Genomic DNA, 24,670 nt, shown 5'->3' with positions numbered 1-24,670 from the left:
TGAATTAAGTTTTAGATACACGATTTTAGAGAGAGGAACACAGAGAGAGCGGAGGAGAAGAAGGAGGATCGCATTCAACCTTTTCAATAGTTTTCTTCTTCTCTAAACTCTTTTATTCTTTGATTCTGGTTATGTTTTTAATCATGATTGTTGGCTAAGTTTCTTTTAGGTTAAGGGTTATTCAAAACCCAGACATGAATGTTTGTTTTGAGATGTGAATATTGTTCTTGATTTCCATAATATTAAATTGATTCTATTTTTCTATGCCTATTGTATGAATTTTGTGATTCCTTATTAGGGTGTACAACTAATTAGGGTTTACATTATTTCATTATCATCTTAGAATTTCTATTCACCTAATAGTTTAGGATTCTAAGTGTTTGTGATAAATTGCAATTGATGATGTGGTCAAAAACATTGTTGATTGTGATGAAGAATAGAACCTAGGTTAAATGAATTAAATGCTTCATTGATTTATTGCCTAGATTAACCTATCTCCACTGTTGTTAATGCTTTTCCCAAATTGAATGAATCGTATGCTTAATAGGTTTGTTGTTTGGTAAAAAGAATTGATTATTGAGCGCTTAGCCGTAATTGATTGTGATAGGGAGATTGGGATAATTGACTGCTTAAGCGTTATCTACAGGGTTAATAGTTTAATTGGGAATCGGAATAATATTCATGCATGATTGTCTGAGGTGGAGAATAATTCTTAACCATCTTTGAAATCGTTGTTAATCTCTTCTTGCTACCAATTGTTTTCTTAATTATTGCTTTTACTTTTACTTTCCAAAACCCCCCTTTCCAATTTAACTTTGTTAAGCTTTTGTGAATAATAAACTGAATATAGTTCCCTTGGGCTCGACCTCTATTTGCCGTTATACTAAATAATTGGTTTGAGAGTAAATAAAATATTTGTTAAATTTGGTACGCAATACGACACGCATCAAATTTTTGGCGCCGTTGCCGGGGAACTATTTAATTCTTTTTATTATTCATATTGGTTTACGCTTACTAACCTGATTTCTCTTGGCATCTCAGAGTTATATGTCTGGCGAAGACACTCAGAATAGGTTGGAGGCAATCAAACAGTATCTTGCTACTTCATCTTCTTCTCGGACTTCGCGGACTATTACTGATAATCCACTCTTTCAACGTCTTGCTCATCAAGTGGATCCTGTGAAAGTGCCCTTACCATCTCACGACTCAGATTCAGACGATTCTATTACATCTTACAGAGATATGGCACAAAATAGGACGTTGAAAGAGTTGGCTGCGCCAGATATTGATCAACAACCGCTTTGCATTCAATATGCACCTCTTGATGTGAATTTTGAGCTTAAGTCGGGCCTCATTCATCTATTGCCATCATTTCATGGGCTGCCTGGTGAGGATCTGAATAATCATCTCAAGGAGTTCCATATTGTATGCTCCAGTATGAAGCCAGCCTCAGTGACAGAAGAACAAATAAAACTCCGAGCTTTTCCTTTCTCTCTAAAGGATTCAGCAAAGGAGTGGCTGTATTATCTCCCCCCTGGTACTATGGAGACCTGGAACACTATGAAGACCTTGTTTTTGGAGCGGTATTTTCCAGCGTCTAAAGTGGGGAGTATAAGGAAAGAAATTTGTGGCATCAGGCAGGCTGTGGGAGAATCACTCTACGATTACTGGGAGCGCTTTAAGCGGTTGTGTGCTAGTTGTCCTCACCATCAGATCAGTGAGCAACTATTGATTCAATATTTCTATGAGGGATTACTGCCGTTGGACAAAAGTATGATTGATGCAGCCAGTGGAGGGGCACTAGTGGACAAGACTCCTGCAGCAGCCAGGAGCTTGATTTCTAATATGGCAGCTAATTCCCAACAGTTTGGTATTCGCCAGGAGCATATGTCAACTTCAAGAAGGGTTAACGAGGTGCAAACTATTGTTGATAATCAACTTGGTCAACAGATAGCTCAACTGACTTCAGTGGTACAACAACTAGCTTTGGGCCAACAGGTGCGGCCATGTGGAATCTGTCAAGTAGTGGGGCACCCTACTGATACGTGCCCTACTCTAGTAGAGGGAGAAACTGAGGGTGTTAACGCTGTAGGAAATTTTCCTGGTCAATTACGTTAGATGTATTATGAACCATTTTCACAAACCTATAATCCTGGCTGGCGTGATCATCCAAACCTTCGATATGGGAATCAACAACAACTAGCTCCACAACCAACAGCAGCAAGACCACCTGGTTTCACTACACAACAGAGGTCTCAAAATAATTATGCACCTAGACCATCACAACCACCGCAGGCTGCTCCACCACCAAATGCTAAACCTTCTACTGAGGATTTAATCAATGCTCTTGCCACAAATACTCTTCAATTTCAGCAAACCACCCAAGCTTCCATCAAGAGTTTGGAGAATCAGGTGGGACAATTAGCGGCATCATATAACCGGTTGGAGGCTCATCTGTCTAATAAATTGCCTTCACAACCTGAGATGAATCCCAAAGAGAATGCTAGTGCAGTAACTTTGCGTAGTGGGACGCAATATGATCCACCTAATCCTCCAGTGCCCAGTACATTGTCATCCAAGCCACAAGTTGATTACTCAGTCAATGATGATGTTCCACCAAAGCCAACCACCCCTACACAACTCAACCCTAAGCCTACTATTGTCATTCCACCTCCATTCCCAAGCAGACTGAAAAAGACTAAAAAGGAAGAGGTTGACAAGGAGATTCTTGATACATTCCGAAAGGTAGAAGTGAATATTCCTCTTCTTAACGCTATTAAACAAGTGCCGCGCTATGCCAAGTTCCTGAAAGAGTTGTGCACTAATAAGCGTAAGTTGAGGGGTAATGAAAAAGTTAGTGTGGGGGAGAATGTTTCCGCAGTTCTACAAAAGAAGCTTCCACCAAAGTGTAAGGATCCAGGTACTTTTACTATCCCTTGCACTATTGGGAATAAAAGAATTGAGCGGTGTATGTTGGATTTGGGAGCCTCTATCAATGTCATGCCATTCTCCATTTATGCTTCATTGAATCTCGGTCCACTTGAAGAAACGGGGGTGATTATTCAACTTGCTGATAGGTCGAATGCTTATCCCAGGGGTGTAATAGAAGATGTTTTAGTTCAAGTTAATGAATTGGTGTTTCCGGCTGATTTTTATGTTCTTGATATGGAAGATGAATCTATTCCATGCTCCACTCCAATTTTGTTGGGAAGGCCATTCATGAAAACTGCGAGAACTAAAATTGATGTGCATGATGGTACGTTGACCATGGAATTTGATGGGGAAACTATTCGATTTAATATTTTTGAGGCTATGAGATATCCAAGTGATGTGCACGCTGTTTACTCTATTGATGTGTTGGATAGTCTTTCTCAACGAGTTTTAGATTTGCATAGTGAAGATGATTTGGAGGTTGTGTTGAGAGAGCATCTTGTGTTGACCGATGAAGATTTGTGTCATGAGATCATGGATGTCATAACCACACTCAATAGTGGTTTTGACAAGACTTTTAAGAAGGTTGCATTTCTTAATTTGCCGATTTCTAATGAGAAATTGCAGCCATCAATTATTGAAGCTCCTACACTTGAATTGAAGCCTCTCCCGGAGCATCTCAAATATGTTTACTTGGGGAAGAACGAGACACTTCCTGTTATAATTGCAAGAAATCTTAACCAAGGTCAAGAAGAAAAATTAATGAGAGTACTCCGAGAGTATAAAACAGCCATTGGTTGGTCTATAGCGGATATTAAGGGGATTAGCCCTTCCATGTGCATGCACCGAATCTTACTTGAAGAAGGGTTTAAACCAACACGTGAGGCGCAACGGAGATTAAACCCACCAATGATGGAAGTTGTGAAGAAGGAGATTCTGAAGCTCCTTAGTGTGGGTGTGATTTACCCAATCTCTGACAGTAAATGGGTGAGTCCAGTTCAAGTGGTACCCAAGAAGTCTGGCATTACTGTGGTGAAGAATAATGAGAATGAGCTGGTCCCAACTCGAGTTCAAACAGGGTGGCGGGTGTGTATTGATTACCGCAAGCTAAATTCGACAACTCGGAAGGATCACTTCCCCTTACCATTCATTGATCAGATGCTCGAAAGATTGGCTGGCCACCCCTATTACTGTTTCTTAGATGGTTATTCGAGGTATAATCAGATTGTCATAGCCCCAGAAGACCAGGAGAAGACGACCTTCACATGTCCCTTTGGCACATTTGCTTTTCGGAGAATGCCATTCGGTTTATGCAACGCTCCTGCTACATTTCAGAGATGTATGGTTAGTATCTTTTCAGATTACATTGAGAGCATTATTGAGGTGTTCATGGATGATTTCAGTGTATATGGCGATTCATTTGATAAATGCCTGCATAATCTTACTTTGGTTCTCAAACGCTGCATTGAGACCAATCTAGTTTTGAATTGGGAGAAATGCCATTTTATGGTACAGCAGGGGATTGTTTTGGGACATGTTATCTCGGAAAAAGGAATTGAAGTGGACAAGGCCAAAGTTGATCTCATTCGGTCTTTACCACCTCCATCTAGTGTCAAGGAAATACGGTCGTTTCTTGGTCATGCGGGTTTCTATCGAAGATTTATAAAGGACTTCTCTAAAATCTCTACGCCACTGTGCAAGCTCCTCCAAAAAGATGTTAAGTTTGAGTTTGATGAGAAGTGTCTACTGGCCTTCAATATATTGAAAGAATCTTTGACTACAGCTCCTATTATCCAGCCACCGAATTGGGAGTTGCCTTTTGAGCTTATGTGTGACGCTAGTGATTATGCAGTGGGTGCAGTCCTAGGGCAGCGGGTTGGTAAGCTTCCTCATGTGATTTACTATGCTTCTAGAACTCTAAATGATGCACAGTTAAATTACTCTACCACTGAGAAGGAACTATTGGCGGTTATCTATGCTTTGGAGAAGTTTCGTTCTTATTTGATTAGGACGAAAGTAATCATATACACCGACCATGCTGCTCTTAAATATTTGCTAGCAAAGAAGGAGGCAAAACCAAGACTTATTCGGTGGATTTTATTGTTACAAGAGTTTGACTTGGAGATAAAAGATAAAAGCGGCTCGGAAAATCTAGTGGCTGATCACTTGAGTCGGTTGATTCGAGAGGAAGAGTTCTTACCATTGCATGAGCGGTTTCCAGATGAGCAACTCCTTGCCATGCAAGAAGTTATTCCTTGGTATGCCGACATTGTAAACTACCTTGCTTCAAAGGAGTTACCAAGTGATCTCACACAAGCACAACGGAACAAGATTAAGCATGATGCTCGCCACTATATATGGGATGAACCTTATCTTTGGAAGTATTGTACTGATCAAATCATTCGTAGGTGTGTACCGGAATCTGAATTTCGTTCCATCCTTGCTTTCTGTCATGCTTATGCTTGTGGTGGACACTTTGGACCTAAGAGGACAGCTCGTAAGATATTTGACAGCGGTTTCTATTGGCCCACAATTTTCAAAGATGCTTATGCTTATTGTAAGGCATGTGATCGTTGTCAACGAGTTGGTAACATAACGGCCAAGGATCAAATGCCCCAAACTCCCATTTTAATTCTTGAGATCTTTGATGTTTGGGGTATGGATTTCATGGGACCATTCCCATCCTCTTTCGGCTATGAATATATTTTATTGGCAGTAGACTATGTGTCTAAATGGGTGGAAGCGATTGCAACTAGAACGGACAATTCAAAAACAGTAGTGGATTTCATTCGCTCTAACATTTTTGTGCGTTTTGGTACACCTAAGGCTATACTTAGTGATCGAGGCACTCATTTTTGCAACAAGAGTATAGAAGCATTGTTTCGACGCTATAGTGTAACTCACAAGGTGACAGCTGCTTATCATCCACAAGCCAACGGGCAAGCGGAGGTTTCTAATCGTGAAATCAAATTGATCCTTGAGAAAACTGTAAATTCAAACCGGAAAGATTGGAGTACAAGGCTTGATGATGCCTTGTGGGCGTATCGAACGGCATATAAAACACCTATCGGTATGTCACCTTATCGGTTGGTGTATGGTAAACCTTGCCATCTACCGGTGGAGCTAGAGCATAAGGCGTGGTGGGCTGTAAAGAAGTGTAACTTGGACACGGTTGCTGTAGGACAACAAAGAATGCTTCAATTGCATGAGTTAGAAGAAATACGCAATGAAGCATATGAGAGCGCGAAAATCTATAAGGAGAAAACCAAAGCTTTGCATGACAAAAATATTCTTCGGAAGAGCTTTGTGGAAGGTCAGAAAGTCCTCATGTATCACTCTCGCCTTAAACTCTTTCCTGGGAAGTTGAAGTCTCGCTGGTTAGGTCCTTTCATTGTTACCAAGGTTTTTCCTCATGGAGCGGTCGAAGTTGTAAGCCCAAGCACGGGGAAGTCTTTCAAGGTGAATGGCCAGAGACTGAAGCCTTATTATGAGTCAATGGCCGAGGAGGAGCAAGTTCATGTGATGTACCTTGAAGACCCAGTTTATATTGATGAAGATTGAAGTTCTGAGTCGAGCTAGCGACGTTAAACGTAGCCATCTTTATTGTTTTCAGTTTTTGTTATTTTTATTTTTATTTTTAAGTTGAACATTTAGTTTTTTAAAGTTTTTGTACTCTGATTTTCTCTTTAAACCGTGAAAAACGTGAAAAAAAAAATCAGAAAAAGGCACAATGCCGCGGCACATAAAAGCCTTGCCGCAGCACGAGAAGAAGGCACGAGAGAATGCCAGACCCGAGACCCATTGGCCGCGGCAAAGAAAAAGGCTGTCGCGGCACACACCAAGCCGAGAGGAGTGTGCCGCGGCACATCAAATACCCTGCCACGGCACGTTATCGAGCCCCAGAAACCGAAGCTCTCCTGCCGCGGCACGTAAATATGCATGCCGCAGCACGCGCCCAGAAATCCCTAAACCCCCCTTTTTCTTTCATTTTTCCCATTCACTCACCCATCTCTCAAAACACAAACCTATCTTACAATCCCCACTCTCTTCTTCTTCTCCTCAGCCCTAGAGACCACTCCCATCTCCATTAAACCTCATCACATTCTACTCTAATCCTCATCCTCCTCAAACCTCACCATCCTCATTAAACCATCATCATATCCTCGACCACCACCACCAGCTCCTACTCAGAGTCAAGGGTCATCTATTGAAGATTTGATCAAGGCTCTTGCAAGTAATACTATACAGTTCCAGCAGCAGACCCAGGCTTCATTGAAGAATTTAGAGAACACCATGGGGCAGATTGCAACATCCTTGAGCATGGGTGAGACGCAGAACACTGGAAAACTCCCTTCTCAGGCTTAAAAGAACCCTAGAGAGAATGCTAGTGCAGTAACCTTGAGAAGTGGCACCTCTTATGACCCACCTAAAGTACCATCACCACCTCCTGTACCAAACACACCACCACCACCCACAAATGACAATGACCCACCTATCACAGCATCTTTACCTAAACCCACCGTGACCTCACATATCACCCCTCCACCATTCCCTAGTAGATTGCGAAAATCCAAGAAAGAGGAAAGTGAAAAGGAAATTCTAGAAACATTCAGAAAGGTTGAGGTGAACATTCCTTTGCTTGATGCAATCAAGCAAGTACCGCGGTATGCAAAGTTTTTAAAGGAGTTGTGTACAAATAAGCGGAAATTGAAGGGTGATGAAAAAGTAAGTGTGGGGGAGAATGTGTCGGCGGTGATTCAGAAAAAGCTTCCCCCAAAATGTAAGGATCCTAGTACTTTTACCATACCGTGCACTATTGGGAATAAGAGGATTGAACGATGTATGCTGGATTTGAGTGCCTCAATTAATGTCATGCCATTTTCTATTTATGCTTCCTTGAATCTTGGTCCACTTGAAGAAACGGGGGTGATTATTCAGTTGGCGGATCGATCCAATGCCTATCCTCGGGGTGTTGTGGAGGATGTCCTAGTTAAGGTAAATGAGTTGGTTTTTCCTGCCGACTTTTATATTCTTGATATGGAGGATGAATCTGTTCCATACTCTACACCTGTTCTGTTGGGGAGACCGTTTTTGAAGACAGCCCGTACGAAGATTGATGTTTATGAGGGAACTTTGACAATGGATTTTGATGGGGAGTTGATTCGGTTCAACATCTTTGAAGCTATGAGGTACCCGAGTGATGTGCAGTCTATTTGTTCTATTGATGTAATTGATTCCCTATCTCAGCGGGTTCTTGATCTACATGGGGATGACAAGTTGGATGTGGCTTTAAGGGAGGATATTCACCTTGAAGCAAACTGGTTTCCTGAGGAGATTGAAGATGTGGTGGCTGCCTTGGACAGTTTTATTGAGAAATTTCACAATCAGGTTTCCTACCTGGAACTACCTTTGTCTACTGAGAAGATGCAACCATCTACTGTCAGACCACCAACTTTGGAATTGAAACCCCTACCTGAGCATCTTAAATATGTTTACTTGGGAGAGAATGAGACGCTGCCTGTAATTATCACAACATCTCTTGATCAAGTCCAAGAAGAACGACTACTCAGGGTGCTTAGGGAGTATAAAACTGCTATTGGGTGGACTATCGCTAACATAAAAGGAATCAGTCCCACTATGTGTATGCATCGTATCTTATTGGAGGAGGGGTCAAAGCCAACCAGAGAAGCCCAACGAAGATTAAACCCACCAATGATGGAGTTTGCTAGCTATCAGGACTTGTGCTTCAGGATGCAGCAAACCAATTTAGGGGCGGATATGTCTGGATATCCATCGGCCCCAATGTGGCTGCCACCGTATCCTCCAGCTGTTCCAGTGCCGCCGAGTCACACTCAGGAATATGGAGATGTTGATGAAGCAGGTTGCACAGAGGAGTTCAACTATGATGAGGATGACACTTTTAGTCGCAACTGATGAGGGAGTTTTCTTTTTTCTTATTTTCTTATTTTTCTTTTATTTTCTTTAATTTTATTTTCTTATTTTTCTTTTATTTACTGTTCTTGTCTCAATTTGTACTTATTTCCATTGAGGACAATGTTCAATTTAAGTGTGGGGGACGGGTAACAAATTGTTTGTCTGGTTAATTGTCTTTGTTTATAAGTGTTTGTGTGTGTGTTGTTTTGTCTTGTGTCTTGGGCTGGTCTTATTGAATGCAATGGTCGATGATGAGTTTATGAGTGACACTAAACTTTAATGCTAGAAGATGTTGGATAGATTATGATTCGTGTGATTGACTCCTGTTTTGATGACTACTTGAATTTGTGATTTAAATAGCGATTTATTACAGTTAGATTTGCTACTTACTTGTTTTAGGAATAGTTTATGCATTTCGGAAAAAAAAAAAAGAAATATAGATATATTCAACTTAGCCCCCGCCACTCTAGAACACACTAGTAAATTGCTTGAGGCGAAATCATAAGTGCACAGAATTAGGAAAATGATAAAGGCAATTTCTTTGGATCGTTTAAGCCTTTCAAGCCTACCTTATCAATAATGTATCCTTAGTTCCCTGTTTTGAGCCTTATTGACCATATATTTTTTTCGATGAAAACTCATTACTTAACCCTAAACTTCTTTCTTTTTCTTTATCTGTGTTGATAACCCATTGCACCATGGCTTAGCTAGTTAAATTTCTACTATGGGATGAGAGGTTATATGAAAAAAAAAAAAAAGGAGAAGAAAGAAATAAAAAAGAGAAGTATAGTAAGAGTTTCTGTTTATGATGTGGTTATAAGTGTAAAGATCTCCTATTTATCCCCAAGAAATATGTTAAAAGCAAAAAAAAAAAAAAAGAGAAAGGAAAAGAATTTTTTTTCTTGCATGAAAATAAGTGTGGGGGAAAATAGAGAGATCAACAATGTATGAAATTTATGAGGGAATTGTTGAAGAAGATCTAAAGTAGAAATAGAAAAAGTATATATATTAGGTAGGCTATGGTGCAATATGAGCCTAAAATGTATCCTTCTCATCTACCCTGTACCCTAGCCATACATTATAAGCTGATAAAGACCTTTTGATTCTTGATTCTGTGTGTTTATATTAGTGGAGAGTAATTGGTTATTGTCTATGGAGTGGTTGTTCTTTATATATATATACTCATTTTCTGATGAGGGGCTAGTTTGCTAAAAAAAAAAATATATGAATAAAACGACATGTATAAATTCATCTTGATTCAAGTGAACTGGTAAGTATGACTGTTATAACTCGTGGTTTAAGACAAATTTCAAGAGGTTCATCAATTTAGGAGTTGAAAATCTGATGGTTATGAAATTCAAAGTCACTATAGCATAATATTTTAGTGTAATTCTCTGAGACAATCATCGTATTCAGTGAGACTGCCTTTGTGTTAGTTTTTAGTTTTGTTTAGAGTTTAGTGAGTTTGCTAAGGGACTAGCAAAGTTTAAGTGTGGGGAAATTTGATAAGTATATTTTTGTATAAAGTTTACCTTTCTACTTATCAGATTTTGTGTTCATAAGTAGTGTGTTTGGGGATAGTTAGAATCGTTTTGTTAATTTGTTTCATTTAATCTAAATCATTATTTTTAAGGATAATTGTATATTTTTGATGATTTTTGGTTGAATGATGATTTTGTAGGATTCTAACCATTGGAGTAAAGTGTTAAAGAGAAGAAAAATCGAGAAAAGAACAAAAGTACAGAAATCTGAGAGCTTGCCGCTACAGGGAAAAGTCCCTGCCGCTACAAGAGAAACAGAGAGTCTCGTGCCGCGGCAAGGAAAGTTGCATACCGCGGCACGCAAAGCCCATATCGCATACCTGAAGCCTCGTGCCGCGGCAAGGAAATATGGCTGCCGCGGCACGCGTTTGAATTCAGAATTAAATTCGATTTTTCTCAATTTTTGGACGGGAAATAAAAGGGGGATTAGGTCATATTCGTGAATTAAGTTTTAGATACACGATTTTAGAGAGAGGAACACAGAGAGAGCGGAGGAGAAGAAGGAGGATCGCATTCAACCTTTTCAATAGTTTTCTTCTTCTCTAAACTCTTTTATTCTTTGATTCTGGTTATGTTTTTAATCATGATTGTTGGCTAAGTTTCTTTTAGGTTAAGGGTTATTCAAAACCCAGACATGAATGTTTGTTTTGAGATGTGAATATTGTTCTTGATTTCCATAATATTAAATTGATTCTATTTTTCTATGCCTATTGTATGAATTTTGTGATTCCTTATTAGGGTGTACAACTAATTAGGGTTTACATTATTTCATTATCATCTTAGAATTTCTATTCACCTAATAGTTTAGGATTCTAAGTGTTTGTGATAAATTGCAATTGATGATGTGGTCAAAAACATTGTTGATTGTGATGAAGAATAGAACCTAGGTTAAATGAATTAAATGCTTCATTGATTTATTGCCTAGATTAACCTATCTCCACTGTTGTTAATGCTTTTCCCAAATTGAATGAATCGTATGCTTAATAGGTTTGTTGTTTGGTAAAAAGAATTGATTATTGAGCGCTTAGCCGTAATTGATTGTGATAGGGAGATTGGGATAATTGACTGCTTAAGCGTTATCTACAGGGTTAATAGTTTAATTGGGAATCGGAATAATATTCATGCATGATTGTCTGAGGTGGAGAATAATTCTTAACCATCTTTGAAATCGTTGTTAATCTCTTCTTGCTACCAATTGTTTTCTTAATTATTGCTTTTACTTTTACTTTCCAAAACCCCCCTTTCCAATTTAACTTTGTTAAGCTTTTGTGAATAATAAACTGAATATAGTTCCCTTGGGCTCGACCTCTATTTGCCGTTATACTAAATAATTGGTTTGAGAGTAAATAAAATATTTGTTAAATTTGGTACGCAATACGACACGCATCAGGTATGCACAGGGACCTCCAGCGCAGGCCCCTCAGGGGGCCCTCGCCGTGCCGGCTCCCGGTCCGGGAATGCCCTATTCTTCCGAGGCCGCACCCCCTCGAGTGGACGGACATGTGGCGACCATATCGGGCGGACCCCACCTGGGAGGACCTTCGAAAAATGACCAGAAGCGCTATCTGAGCGAGCTGGACCACGACCAAGAAGTTTGCGCCCTTGTCTAGGCCCCGGCTCAGCGCCCTAAACTGATGAACCTCCCCATCACTTTCACGGAGGACGACGCCCGCAACGTCCATTTTCCGCACCACGACCCGCTGGTCATTGATGCTCAAATCACCAACAAGTTGGTATCCCGCGTGTTGGTAGATGACGGAAGCTCCGTCAACTTGTTGTTCAAGCCTGCCTTTGCCGCCATTGGTCTGACGGAGGCGGATCTAGCGTCCTGCCTAACCCAAATCTACGGCTTCAACGGAGATGCGCTTCTGCCCATGGGAAAAATCCAGCTACCGGTGACGCTGGGGGATGAATTGCAGCACTCGTTCAAGTTCTGCACCTTTGTTGTGGTGGATTGCCCAACCGCTTACAACGTCATCTTTGGCCGACCCCCACTGGTCGAGTTCGGGGCCATCACCTCCATCCGCCATCTTTGCATGAAGTTCCCGTGTGGCAACGAAGGAATAGGGACTGTCCGAGGATATCAAAAAAGCGCTAGAAAGTGTTACCATGTCTCTGCCCGTCCCATATATATGGTCCGGGAGGAGCCCGTCGAGCCGGCCATCCTTCCGGCTGAGCAAGTAGTCCAGGAAGAGGATGATCTGGACCCGCGAATAGGAGATGATCGCGTCCTGGAGCCAATGGACGAAATAGAAGAGGTATGCATCAGCGAAACTGACCCGACCACGACAGTCCAAGTAGGGAAGAGCCTGTCGGCAGACATTCGGGCTGCCATTCTCGCTCAAGTGCAGAAAAACCAGGACCTCCTGGCCTGGTCCCATTCCGACATGACCGGGGTCGACCGCAATATCATCTGCCACGCATTAAGTATCGACCCAAGCGCTACACCGGTCCGCCAGAAGCGCAGGCCTTTGGGAACGGAGAGGGTCGAGGCCCTCAAGCTGGAGGTGGAGAAGTTGTCTTCCATCAACTTCATCTGCGAAGCGGTATATCCCGTGTGGCTGGCCAATCCGGTCTTGGTGCCGAAACCGAACGGGACCTGGAGGACTTGCATTGACTTCACGGATCTCAACAAAGCGTGTCCGAAGGACTGTTTCCCACTCCCCCGAATCGACCAAATGGTGGATGCTACATCTGGTTACGAGATCTTGAGTTTCATGGACGCTTACTCCGGCTAGAACCAGATCTCCATGAACGTGGCGGATCAGGAGCATACCAGCTTCCAAACCGACAAGGGCATCTATTGCTATATAGTCATGCCTTTCGGACTCAAAAATGCCGGAGCAACTTACCAGAGGCTTGTCAATCGAATGTTTCGGGCCTAGCTAGGGCGAAACATGGAAGTATACATCGACGATATGTTGGTCAAATCCAAGTCGTCGCTGGACCATTCGGACGATTTGACGGAGGCTTCCGCAGTTATCCGGAAGTATGGGATGAAGCTGAACCCTAAGAAATGCACCTTCGGTGTAGCTTCCGGGAAGTTCCTGGGCTTCATAGTGAGCTTCCGAGGAAGCGTAGCCAACCCGGAGAAGATCAAGGCACTGATCGACATGGCCTCTCCCCGGAAGCACAAGGACGTCCAAAGCCTGACGGGGCGAGTGGCCGCCCTGAGCCGTTTTGTTTCTAAGGCCACGGACAAGTGCGTCCCTTTTTTCAACGTCCTTCGAGGAAGCCAGCAGTTCAAGTGGTCACTCGAATGCGAAGAGGCCTTCCAGAAGCTGAAAGAACACCTGGTCAAAGCCCCCATCCTGGCTAAGCCAGTCGAAGGGGAGCCTTTGTATCTATACCTGGCCGTGACCGAGCACGCCATCAGCGCAGCGTTGGTACGAGAAGAGGAAAGGACACAACTCCCGGTATACTACGTGAGCAAGCGGTTACTAGACGCCGAGTCTCGATACCCGTTGATCGAGAAGCTAACCTTTTGCCTACTGATGGCTTCCCGGAAGCTTCGACCTTACTTCCAGGCTCATGCCATAAAGGTCTTAACCAACCATCCCCTGCGGCAGGTGTTGCAGAAACCTGAGTCGTCGGGTAGACTCCTAAAGTGGGCAATGGAGCTAAGCCAATTTGAAATATCTTACGTGCCCCGGGTGTCCATCAAGGGACAGGCCCTGGCCGATTTCATCGTCGAATGTTCCGGGATCCCCCCAGAAAGTATCCCCACAGCCCCCGCGGCGTCCGTTTGGAAAATCTTCATGGATGGAGCCTCGAACGAGAATGGGGCCGGCGTCGGGATCATCTTGGTGTCACCACAGGGGCACCAGCTACAAAATTCCCTCCGTTTCCAGTTCAAAGCATCGAACAATGAGGCGGAGCATGAAGCTATCCTGGCCGGCCTGCGTCTGGCCCGGGAGGTAGGGGCAGCGAACCTCGAACTTTACAACGATTCTCAGCTAGTAGTCAGGAAAATCTCGGGGGAGTATCAGACCAAGGGAGAAAGAATGGCGACATACGTGACTCAAACGAGGGAGATGCTCCAGACGTTCGCGGCGCATTCCATCCGCCAGATCCCCCGGGAGAAGAATGTTTTCGCGGATACATTAGCGAAGCTGGCAACCGACGCAGAGGCCGAACTGGCCGGACTGGTTCCCGTCAACCATCTCCCCGTCCCGAGCATCAGGGCTCCCACCGTCCATACCGTCGACCACTCCACTTCCTGGATGGGGCCGCTGATCCGATACCTGTCCACCGGAGAAGTTCCGAACGATCGAGCCGCGGCCAGGAAGCTCCTGTACCAGGCCCACCGGCACGTCATGATGGATGGGAAACTCTATCGCCGGGGATTATCTATGCCTTACCTCAGGTGCGTGTCCGGGACTGAGCTGGGCGCCATCATGCATGAGGTCCACGAAGGCTTTTGCGGAGATCACACGGCCGGGCCCAGTTTGTCCAAGAAGATTCTGCGCCAAGGATACTTCTGGCCCACCATGAAGAAAGATTGCATAGACTACGTCCGCAAGTGCGAGCAGTGCCAGAGGTACGCGAAGATCCCTCGGGCCCCCCCGACAGAGATAACCTTGATGAACAGTCCCTGGCCCTTCGCAGTGTGGGGGATCGATCTTGTGGGATCTCTCCCGACTGGGAAGGGAGGGGTAAAGTATGCCATTGTGGCTGTAGACTATTTCACGAAATGGGTCGAGGCGGAGCCCATGAACACGATCACGTCCAAGAAGGCCTTAGATTTCATCGTCAACAGCATAGTGTGTCGATATGGCCTCCCCTACAAAATCGTGTCTGACAATGGGAAGTAGTTTGACAGCTTCCACTTCACGAATTTTTGCGAAAGGCACGGTATAGTGAAGAGTTTCTCGGCAGTCGCCAGACCACAGGCGAACGAGCAAGCCGAAGCCGTGAACAAGATCCTAAAAGGGACGCTGAAGAAAAAGCTCCAGGCCTGTAAGAGCAAATGGCCCGAAGAACTCCCCCGTGTATTGTGGGCCTACCGGACGACCGAAAGGACGTCAACCGGGCACACCCCCTACTCAACGGTTTATGGATGCGAAGCCGTCATCCCAATTGAAACGACCGTCCCGTCCCATCGATGCAACACATATGATCCCACCCAGAACCACGCCTTACTCCAGGAATCTCTGGATCTTATCGAGGAGATCCGGGAAGAGTCGCAAGTGCAGTTGAAGATGAACCAGGGCAAGATCACGCGGCATTTCAACTCCAGAGTCAAGAGCCGTAAGTTTGAAACCGGCGATCTAGTCCTGCGGAGGGTCTTCCCTGCCACTCAGGATCCGGGAGTAGGGGTTCTGGGCCCTAATTGGGAAGGGCCATATGAGATCCAGCATGAGGTCTGCCACGGAACGTACCACTTGAAGCGGCTCGATGGTTCCGAAGTTCCGCGAGCCTGGAACGCGGAGCATCTCCGTAAATATTACCAGTAGTCCTAGAACTCATCCCAGTTTAGTGTTTACGTTGTAAGCAATGTACGCCTCAGGGCTAGTTCCCTTTTGAATAATGAAAATGACGTGTGCAAAACGTCATAAAGGGCTATTGTCACCATGAAAATGTACGCCTCAGGGCGAATTTCTTTCTCAAGTGACCCCAGACCCGTCTCCGCTCACTTGCGGGGGGTGTCATCCCAGGCACAAATGAAATACGAGGACTGAAGCCAAGGCCGGTCCCGCCCGGACGAACGATGTCCGGGGTTATAAAATTAAGAGGATCGTGCCCAGGGCCAGTCCCACCCTGGACGAACAACGTCCGGGGGTATATAATAAAAGGGACCGAGCCCAAGGCTCGTCCCGCCCCAGACGAAACGACGTCCGGGGATATAATAAAAAGGACCAAGCCAAGGCCGGTCCCACCCCGGACGAAACGACGTCCGGGGATATTAAAAAAGAGGACCGAGCCCAAGGCCGGTCCCGCCCGGACGAACAATGTCCGAGGGTATAAAATTAAGAGGACCGTGCCCAAGGCCGGTCCCGCCCCGGACGAAACGACGTCCGGGGATATTAAAAAAGCGGACCGAGCCCAAGGCTTGTCCCGCCCGGACGAGCAATGTCCGATGGGTATAAAATTAAGAGGACCGTGCCCAAGGCTTGTCCCGCCCCGGACGAAACGATGTCCGGGGATATTATAAAAGAGGACCGAGCCCAAGGTCGGTCCCGCCCGGACGAACGATGTCCGGGGGTATATAATAAAAGGGACCAAGCTCAAGGCTTGTCCCATCCCGGACGAAACGACGTCCGGGGATATTAAAAAAGAGGACCGGGTCCAAGGCCGGTCCCGCCCAGACGAACGATGTCCGGGGGTATATAATAAAAGGGACCAAGCCCAAGGCTTGTCCCGCCCCGAACGAAACGACGTCCGGGGATATTAAAAAAGAGGACCGAGCCCAAGGCTGGTCCCGCCTGGACGAACGATGTCCGAGGGAATATAATAAAAGAGACCAAGCCCAAGGCTTGTCCCGCCCCGGACGAAACGATGTCCGGGGATATTAAAAAAGAGGACCGAGCCCAAGGCTGGTCCCGCTCGGACGAACGATGTCCGGGGGTATATAATAGAAGGGACCAAGCCCAAGGCCGGTCCCGCCCCGGATGAAATGACGTCCGGGGATATTAAAAAAGGGACCACGCCTAAGCTTGGTCCCGCCCGGACGTTGTCCGGGGATATAAAGATATCTGGTTTAACCGGGGTAAGGCCGGGGCCTAAAACTGAAAAGGAGGACGAAACGCCCAGTTGAGCCAAGCCCCGAGCGCCAAGGCTAGAGACTTGGAAAATTTAGTTGGGTCTAGTCCCGGCCGTTGGAACCAGAACTAAACCCCTGCAATCAGCTAGTCGCGGCAACAAATCGAAATCTCTACTGAACAATGGAAGGAAGCTTTCTTAAAAAACCAAAGAAAGTAGCAAGGTTCTAAGTTTAATTACAAGCTAAACAGTAACAAAAGTACAAGGCCAGGACACGGGCCTACAACACATCCGCCCGGAGGTCCGCATCCTCCCTCTCCTTGGCCTCATATTCGACCCGCTTCAATTGTGGATAAGGGAAGACGAGGAGGTTCATGTTCTTATCCTTGCACCAGGCCATATAGATGGCCTCGTCAAAGGTGACATCCACTAAGTTATCGGCCTCCTCCTTCTCCTGACGGGTCGTCTCATGCGCCGCCTTCTTCCGAAGCAGGGAGTCGCCCAGCTCGCAGACTCGGGCTTTCAGGGCCAGGATCTCCTCCTTGTCCAGGGTGGACTGTGCTGCGGCCGTCTCCAAGAGCGTCGCCCTTTCATCGGCAACTTTTGTCTTCCGGGACAGCTCCTCTTCCAGCCCAACCTTAGTGCGGCCAATCTCCTCGCGCTCCGCCTTCAGACGGGCTACTTCTTCCTGGAGATGGGCCGTTTCCTGGCTGAGGGTCTCCTTGACGGCCTCCCTCTGGTTTACGGCCGCCTCCAGCTCCAGCTTGGCCGTCTCCATCTTTATGGCAAGCTCGGCTACTAGATCGGCACTCCTCTGGGACAGTAAATCAACCTGGAGCAAAGAAAATTTAGAAAGTAAAACCACCACCTACAAACGACGGAAGGAATATGAGTGAGGTGAACATTACCACGGTGGCCTGGTGGCGGAGAGCCTGAGAGATGAACAACACGTCCGGGTTGGCTATCGTGGCGTACCTCTTCAGCTGAAGGTTGGACATAGTGCTCCCAACCTGATCCAGCAGATCAGCAGCCATGGGGGCGATGTCCTGGCCCAGCTTGGGGCGGAAGCCCGCCTCAGCAGCTAGCCGGTCCACGATCGGCTGGGGAACGCTGAACTCGGCAGGACGGTCCGAGAACTCGACCTGACGATGGATTGTCAGGGCCTTGTAAGCGTCGTCCCTCCAGCACCGGCCATTTTCCCTGGTCCTGTTGATCAGCCGGGATTGTTCGTCCCGCAGGGCGGACTCCCCCTCCTCAAGAAGAGTTGGGCGGAGGGGAAGGACACGTGGAGCAGGGATCCCTTTCGCGGTCAGCCGAATCTCCCCATGCGACTCCTCAGCTGTTTCTGACTGCGTCATCCGGGGCCTCTTCCCGAGGTTGCCTTCCCCAGCGTTGACTTCCGGGCCCCTCTTTCCTGAGCTCCGGCTGACGGCTTTGCCCGCTTCCAAATCAATCACCGGGGGCTGGTCCGAAGAGACGTCTGCGGTCGGCTCCACGGCCTGGAAGGGAACCACGGCTAGAGCCTCGCCTAGACAGGGCACTATCCCGGGTGTTTCACTGGTGGGGAGGGGCTCTGTGCCCGTCACAATGTTTGCTTTCCTAGCCGCCTTCTTGGCCGACCGTTCCTTGATGAGTCTCCTCATTTCGCTGGCCGGGTTAGACATGTCGGAATCCTCTGCAAAAATAAAGGAGAAAGGAGTTAGGACGATAAGCAAAACTGATGAAAATACACAGTAAAAAACGGCCCGGGACGAACCATTGTTTAAGCCCCGAGCGAGACTCAGTTCCTTTAAAGCGAACGAGTGGATCTGATCTCCTGCGTCGTCCGGGGTCAAGAACCCCCCGTACTGGAGGAACCCGGACAGGAACATTAGGACCTCTGATCCCACAGGGACAGGAAACGAAGGCCTCTTCTCCCTGTCAGCCCCAAACGCGAGGCCCGGCGGTCCTAGCCTATCCCTAGCTAAATCCCCGACTTGGGGAGCGTAAGTTAGGATTAGTGGGGAGTTACCTCGCCCCGATACGCTAGCCCCGGGTGTCCCGGCGTTTGGTAGGGCATCTTCGAAAAGCTCCTCCAGCTCTTCTGAAGTGGCCGCTTCCGCTGGAAGCTAGTTCTTATTACGCTGGGCTGCGGTGGCCCGCGCCGCTCTCACCACCTCGGTGATGTGGTCGAGCGCCAACTGTTCCCGGACGTCAGTGTCCTTCTTGCAGGGAATGCCCCGGAGGCTCGGGATAACAATGGTCTGGGTGGCCGCGAGCAACCCAACTAGCCGGAGGTTGTCATCCCTGACGTAGCCCCCAACGTCCAGCTCCTCTGCAGTCAGCTTGGCGTAGAATCTCCTCCTTTCCAGGAGGAACTCGGTAAGGGGGGTTTGAATGAAGGGCCCTGCGACCCGGAAGACACAATAAGAGATGGGAGCAAAAAATGAATAAAAGAGAGGGGTCCAGAGGAGTACTTACCCACTCGCTGGAAGTCCAGCAGCAATGTGGGGTTCTTGTCAATAAGAAACCCGGATGTCATGAACCAGTAATGCTTGACATCCGGGGGGTGCCTCCAGGTGCTGGTAGGAGCAGGGTAGCCGCTCCGTGGCTGGAGCCTGTAGAAGCCGTCCAGGCTCTTGTTTTTAACGTTGACCTACGGCACCAACTTGTAGAAGTACAAGACTTCCGCAGGGGTAGGCTCCGCAATCTCCTTCGCGACACAGAACACCTTCTACCCGGAAAGTAGGCGATACGCTTGCGGCAACAGTTGGAATGGTGCGATCCCCACATATGTCAGGAACCGCACGAAGTAGTCATGAAGCGGGAGCGTAGCTCCCGCGCTGATATGACCGACGCTCCAGGCCCTGAACCCATCCACGGACGTATGTGCCCGTTCCTCAAGCCTGGCCATGCGATTGTGGAAAAGGCCCGAAGTTGATTCGATGCCTAGTCGCGTCTCCAGGAGCAGCATCATTCGGTAGTTCCGGAACGAGTTGACTGTCACGTCCATTTCCCACCTGTTGCCTATGGGCGTCTTGGATCCGAGAACGACTACAGGGGCCCTATTGACCTCTTCTTCAGGGTGGAGTGTGACGCCCGTGGCCATGATTGATAATCTGGGAACAAAGAAAGAAAGACCAAGCAGTCAGTACCTAAACCCAAAAAAATCGGTCAAGGTACAGGGAGTCTCCTAAGGACTGCTTGGAGTCCCGTCGGATCAGGCCCGGGACGCCGAAAAGCCCCGTGACCCTGATCGGGAGAGAAGGCTACTAAGGTCCACCCCTTGTCCGGGAAGCATCCGAGTACGATGGGACCCAAACCAGGCAGCCTTCCTAGCGAATTATAAATCACAGAGCCTAGATGCATGCATCTAGAGAGCATAAGTTCACAAAATTGGTAACAGAGTTAAAAAAGACTTAGTGTATGGTATCGACTGTTGAGGCTGGTGGGTGTCCGACCGTAAGGATGGCGAAACTTCGTTCTTGAAGTGGCACAGCCGGTGCAGTAGTTCGTCGACGGGACAAACCCGAGAAGCGCCGTCAGGTTGAAGAGCGAAGGTTGGGACTCTGGGAAACAGGCGACGGCGCAGAACTAGCAGGCGGCGGAGTATTTCGTCGGCGAGGTCGGACATGCAAAGCTCTAACAAACGTTCGGGTTTTTCTTAAGCTGGTTCGAAGATGGAAAAGTGTCGAATGTTGTTCTCTGGGGGTATTTATACCAACCCCTAAATTCTGGCCCACGATCCAACGGTCAGGTGCCTCTTCATCTGACGATCAAGAATCGCGCAGGGGGCATTTATGAGTCCTTGTGGTCTAGATCCTCAACGTCTCAAATCCGACGGCCCAGGAGTGGCGGATGCCAAAAGACGCCCCATCCTATGGTCCACCTCGTTCCAGGGACATTAATGATGACCCCCCCCCCCGTGCGGATGTGACGCCTCGTGACGTGCGCTGACACCCTAGTCTAGGCCTAGCGGCCCTCGGGAGGCCTAGGCGACTCTTCAAGGCCTTTGCATCAATCACATGGAGACACGTGTGTCGTTTTCTTAAAGCAGGCCAAAGGTAAACGTCCCCGGATCACGGTAAATGATCCGGGCTAAGCAACTTGCCAATGCCACGGCCTTTCGGCCAAGCCTCCTAGCTCGGGCAGGAACTGGGGAGGCAACTCGGCGAGCGCCGCGAGGGTGATGCAACCCTCCTCCCGGCAAGCCCGGGTGAAGGCTTGGGGGGTAAATGTTATCCCCATTTCCTGCAGGGGCTTTGGGCCTTCGGCCTGGCCCACGACCAGAGGACCAGCTCGGCATATGGGCCCGGCCCAAGGCCCTTGGCTTGAATATTGCCCAAGGGGACTGGTACGGACCAGGGACTCCAGACTGGGCCCATTGGAGGGATCCGGGATGCCCATCCGAGTTCGTCCTCAGCAAGAACGGTCCCGGCGATGTCCAAAGCGCCCGGACCGTCGCGACCTACGCGTTCCTGTCCCGGACCCTGGTGTGGTCCGGGCCTATGGTAAATGGAGCAGGCCAGTGGTAAACGGACCTGGATCACCTCCTCCTCGGTTGAAGGGCCAAGCGTCCAGGATCCTGAAGCCGCCTCATTTCGCGTGGGCATTGTCCCCCACTTTTCGCCTGCAGAAAGGGTCGCCTCGGGATTGCTCACTGATGTGTCAGGACTGCGCAGCCAAGTACCCTGATCGGTCTTGTCTCCTGAATCAGCCTCGTGACTCGAAGTTGTCAGAGCCAAAGCGCCGTTTTGTCGGGCGAGGTTTGTGTCTCAGGTCAACCAATTGGGCCTTAGCTGGTTTGAATTTCGTGTATTGTATACCTTTTTGTATTGGGCCTCCACTAGATAAGCCCCTTGTACCCATTTCTCTGATGGGCCCGGGTCGGATCTGGCCCAGACCCAGTATTCCCCTCAGCTTATAAATATAAGCTGTAGAACAATGTAAAAGGGGGAGATAAAAAAGGAAGAAAAAACTCTGTTCAGAGATGACTAGAAAACTCCATTGAAAAAGCTTCCTCTAGCTCTAATACATAGACTCGTGGACTAAGGCTAGTTAACACCCCAATCACGTAAAAACCCTGTGTCGATTTTATACTTTCATTATTATTATCAGCAAATATTATTCATTGATAGAGTTGCCGAAAATCTCTGTTAACAATGGTGAAAAGACCTTTTTGCCCCTAGGTCATTTAAGGTTTTCTAAAGGCTCCCAAGGGTAAAATTGTCTTTTTCCACCTATTTCGTTAATCATAATTAATACCCTTCAATTCCCATTATTCTCGAAATTATCCCGTTACCCTTTAATTCTCGGCAACGCTCTAATCACCAAATTATCCCGAGACTCACCCTGAGCCCCGAACTTAATCTCGTTATGAATAAACCGCTAATTTGCACTCAAAGACCGTCTCATGCCGAATAGCTCGAACAGATCCACATTATGATGTGGCCTCAACAATAGTTCATCAACATGCATGAAAATACATAATTACGCCATCAATGGGCCAAATTACCAAAATACCCCTGTGATGCAATGTGGGCACACATGCATGCATTTAACATCATATTATAATATAATTGAGATAAACATGCATATAGTAGTTTAATGGCATAATAAATCAATTATGGCCCTCCTGGCCTACTAATCCAACCATTAAACTGCATTAAGGATTTTGGGGCATTACACTTTTGGACAAAGGTTGTAAATCTTGTTCAAGTTAGTGATCTCCAATGCTCTTCACTTTGGTTGTGTGATTGAGGAGAGCTTTTCTACTTTGTTCTTATCTTATTTCTTCTATTACTTTTGTTTCGTCATTCTTTTTCTTCTTTATATATTTAGTTGTATCTTTTGCTATAGATTTGTTGCTTCTATTATTCTTTTCATCTATATCTTTCTCTATTTACTTGTGTTTATCCAAAAAAACAGTTGTGGATGACGTGGCAATAATTTTCAACACGTGGCAGAGATGTTGCTCGCCTATCGACCAGAGATACTTCCATATGCGGTATTCAAGTTTTATATACGACCAGCCTGGTCGTATACTCCGTTTATTTATGTGTAAATTTGTATAGTTGTAATGATATCTGAGAATATCTCTTCATTATAACCTGAATATCCATTTATTAAGGAAAGATATGATTAATTGACTCATGTAACCCTCCTTGAGCCTATAAATATACAAGAAATAGCTCAAGGGGGGATCTTTTAATCTTTTGATCTTTTTCCGAATTGTATTGTTATTATCCATCGTCTGTATTGTTTCTCCTTCTAAGGTCTGTGAAACTCAGGAACCCTAGTTCTTTGATCACACCTTTGAAGCTCAACATTAATAATAGTATCAAGTAGACGTAGGTCATTACCAATCACTGGGGCCGAACCACTATAATTCTTGGTGTTCTTTACGTTCCATTAGATTGTATTCTCAAGCATCGTACTACTTTCCTGTCGTATACTTGACTCCGCGTCGTTGACCAAAACGAGGGTCAACAACTTGTATTTTTGCAATAGAGTTGTAACTTTATTTAATCAATCATCTTGTCAATTGTATCTTTTTGTCTAGAGTTGTTTTTGTTTTTCCTTTTCTATTGAGGCAATATTATTATCTCTAATAATCAAAAGCTTAACCCTTTGTTTGTTTCAATGGAAAGAGAGACCATCAAGACCATGAACCAAGACCTAGTGAGGTTGCATAGGTTTGATGGATTCAATTTTACTAGGTGGCAAGACAATGTAAGTGAAAAATGATACACTATTTTATATAATAGTGATGATATTTTATTTCGTGTATTAGCATGTTTTCATATGTTGATATATGAATAATTGTGTAGATGTTAACATGTTAATACAATATGAGATACATTGTGACATAATTGGCACATCTATTTGTAAAAGTTAATGTGTAATCCTTAGAAGTGAACTTTTGACATGGTTTTCATTATCTAGAGATTGTAAATCTTATATGTATGCTATATGTGAGATAGTAGTATATATATTGGCATGAAAATTATGTTTTGAGAATTTATAAGCATGATAAATTGGTAGTCTAAAATTGACATGCTTATATATTGATTTTGTGAATCAATAGAATATATAAATATGTGAATTATTGTATGATATTTGTGATATATGTGATATATGTTTACAATAAATTATATGATTCAAAAGACATGTTAATGTGATAGATATATGTTGAAAAATTATGTGATATTACATTGAGACATAATTATGTTAATATATAAAAGTATATTGATATATACATGTGAATTATCATGAATATTATGGTGTGCCATAATATGATTATTAAGGTGATAATAATTTAAATAGGTTTTATCCTATATTTTTGTTAGAATGTGATGAGTTAACATTTATTTGGTAAATAAAGAGAATTATTTGAGAAATTAAAATTTCTCATTTAAGTGTTGATCATCTCAACTTATGAGATAAGAAAAGATAAACCTAAGGGTATTACATCTTTTGATAATTTTCTTGCTATTACAAGAAAATGGATTAAGGGGATCCAAAATTATGGGAAGATATATTGACTTGTAGGCTTGAAGTCTAAAGAGTGGTCGAAAGAGAAA

The sequence above is a fragment of the Humulus lupulus genome, chromosome 8, assembly GCF_963169125.1.
Source record: "Humulus lupulus chromosome 8, drHumLupu1.1, whole genome shotgun sequence".
NCBI classification, from domain to species: Eukaryota; Viridiplantae; Streptophyta; class Magnoliopsida; order Rosales; family Cannabaceae; genus Humulus; species Humulus lupulus.
The sequence above is the reverse complement of the archived record's forward strand: the minus strand, read 5'-3'. Positions refer to the sequence as shown.